Source organism: Saccopteryx leptura, chromosome X, assembly GCF_036850995.1.
Source record: "Saccopteryx leptura isolate mSacLep1 chromosome X, mSacLep1_pri_phased_curated, whole genome shotgun sequence".
Taxonomy (NCBI): domain Eukaryota; kingdom Metazoa; phylum Chordata; class Mammalia; order Chiroptera; family Emballonuridae; genus Saccopteryx; species Saccopteryx leptura.
In genome coordinates, this window is record NC_089516.1 from 133,985,687 (window position 1) to 133,988,565 (window position 2,879).

General features: G+C 40.7%; 1 non-coding gene across 1 annotated transcript; it reads right to left on the reverse strand.

The window, feature by feature from the left end:
* Positions 1 to 2,482: 2,482 nt before the first annotated feature.
* On the reverse strand, positions 2,483 to 2,558 carry TRNAT-GGU (transfer RNA threonine (anticodon GGU)). Its single transcript has one exon. It is a non-coding gene; the product is annotated as a tRNA-Thr (tRNA).
* Positions 2,559 to 2,879: the final 321 nt, after the last annotated feature.

Sequence of the window (2,879 nt, forward strand, 5' to 3'; positions counted from 1 at the left end):
TCACATGTTCAACTCCTGAAGGATGAGAGATGAGGTGGGCAGAGGCTCCAGCTGTTCCCATCATTTCAATTATCTCAGATGAGACCCCAGACATGTGAGTGAGAATATAGTAGACCATCTAGCTCCAACTGAGCCACTCTCGATCAGAAGATCCTGTCCAGGTATCATGAGGAATAATGTTCACTGTTTTAAGTTTTTGGGAGTTGAATTCTGTCCCCTAAAAATGATATATTGAAGTCTTAAACACTGGCACGTGTAAATGTGACCTTACTAGGAAACAGTGTGTTATAAATATAATTAAGATGTAAGTTACAATGAAGTTATACTGGAATAAGGTGTGCCTTAAATACAACGTGATTGGAGTCTTTATGAGAAGAAGAGAAGAAACACAGAGGTAGATGCACAGGAAGAATGGATGTGTGTATGGAAGCAAAGATTGGAATGATGTTTCTACAAGCCAAGGAGTGCCAAGGATTGGTGCCCATCACCAGAAGTGAAGAGAAAGGCATCTAAAAGATTCTCCCCTAGCACCTCCAGAGAGAGTGTAACATTGTTGACATCTTGATTTCAGACTTTTTACCATCAGAACTGTTAGAGAATAAATATCTGTAGTTTTAAGTTACTCAGTTAATGGTACTATGTTATAATAGACTAAGAAACTAATGCAATGACTAAATTTGGCATTGCTTTATTACATGATAAAAACTTACTGATATACTTTCCTGCTCATTCATGGCAACAATGAAACAGAGCCACTGTGTCTGCTCAGGGAAGATTTACAGTATGAAAGAGCACTGTACTAGAATGTTTGCTCAGAAAAGAGGAAGAAGAATGCTCTGGGCCTGGGATACTTAGTTTACCTCCCCAGATTTATTAAATAGATACATAACTCAACCTACACTATAATTTATTTTGAGAAGAGGTGGAAAGAGTCTAAGAGTGTCACACTAATTAAACTCCCTGCTATAGGAGAAAACATTAATAATTGGGAAAAAACATTACTCTTAACAGTTGTAATACACTAAAAAAACACCTCAAAACAAATATATTAGTACTAAGATTTATAAAGAAAAACTGGGGTTCATCCAGGAAAATTGTGATACTAGTTGAGTACCACATTTGCAGCTTTATGTGATGTTCTTTTTGAAATGGCTGCAACATTTTACCTTTCCATCAGCCGAGTATGTATATGTCAAATCCCAGATCATGAAGACTTACCTCTCTATTTTCTTCTAGGAGTTTTATCTCTTACATTAATGTTGTTGAAAGATGAATGGATATAGTCTGGCTGATAATATTTGTTGAATGTGGAAGTATTGCCTCTTATTTTGCTCACTGTTGTCTTTTAAATTCTATAGTGAAAGGGGAGGGGAGTTGGGAGACTGGGTAAAAAAGGAGAAGGGATTAAGAAGTACTAATTGGTAGTTATAAAATAGTCATAGGGATGTAAAGTACAACATAAAGAATATAGTTAATAATATTGAAATAACTGTGTATGGTGCCAGGTAGGTACTAGAAATATCAGGAGTAACATGTTGTGAAGTATATGATTGTCTAACTACTATGCTGTGCACCTGAACTCAGTATGAAAAATTATTAAAGTACATTGCAACTGAGAGAAGAAAAAAAACAGATAGTGAAATCCTGGTTGAGCAGAGGTTCAAGAAATACATGTTGGTTGATTCCAAAGTTAAACTAAAAAAATTAGGGATGATCAGTTGCTTTCTGACTTTTCCTCTCTCTTCTCCTTTAATCAATATGTGGATAATTAAGAAATTATTCTGAAGCCCTGGCCAGTTGGCTCAGCAGTAGAGTGTCAGCCCAGCATGTAGATGTCACAGGTGGGATTCTCGACCAGGGCACACAGGAGAAGTGCCCATCTGCTGCTCCACCCTTCCCCCACTCCTTCCTCTCTATCTCTCTTCCTCTCCCATAGCCAAGGCTCCATTCGAGCAAATTTGGACCAGGTGCTGAGGACGGCTCCTTGATCTCTACCTCAGGCACTAGATTTAGATTGGCTCTGACTGCAAAAGAGCAACACTCCAGATGGGAACCCCCTAGTGGGCATGCCAAGTGGGTCTTGGTCGGGTGCATGTGGGAGTTTGTCTCTTGGCCTCCTCACTTCAAACTTCAGGAAAAATAAAAAAAAATATTACTGTGAAAGGTAAAATTTTTGTCTGCTCTTTTTTTTTTTTTTGTATTTTTCTGAAGCTGGAAACGGGGAGGCAGTCAGACAGACTCCTGCATGCGCCCGACCGGGTTCCACCCGGCATGTGTACCAGGGGGCGATGCTCTGCCCATCCGGGGTGTCGCTCTGTCATGACCAGAGCCACTCTAGCACCTGGGGCAGAGGCCAAGGAGCCATCCCCAGCACCCGGGCCATCTTTTGCTCCAATGGAGCCTCAGCTGCAAGAGGGGAAGAGAGAGACAGAGAGGATGGAGAAGGGGAAAGGTGGAGAAGCAGATGGGCGCCTCTCCTGTGTGCCCTGGCTGGGAATCGAACCCAGGACATCCGCACACCAGGCCGACGCTCTACCACTGAGCCAACCAGCCAGGGCCTTGTCTGCTCTTCATTTAATAGAAACATGCTTCCTAATTTGATTTGAACTTTTTGTATTGTTATTTCTTTTATTTATTTATTTTAAATTTTTATTTATTGATTTTATTATTATTTTTTTTCAGAGACAGAGAGAGAGTCAGAGAGAGGGATAGATAGGGACAGACAGATAGGAACCGAGAGATATGAGAAGCATCAATTATTAGTTTTTTTGTTGCAACACCTTAGTTGTTCATTGATTGCTTTCTCATATGTGCCTTGACCACGGGCCTTCAGCAGACCAAGTAACCCTTTGCTCAAGCCAGCAACCTTGGGTCCAAGC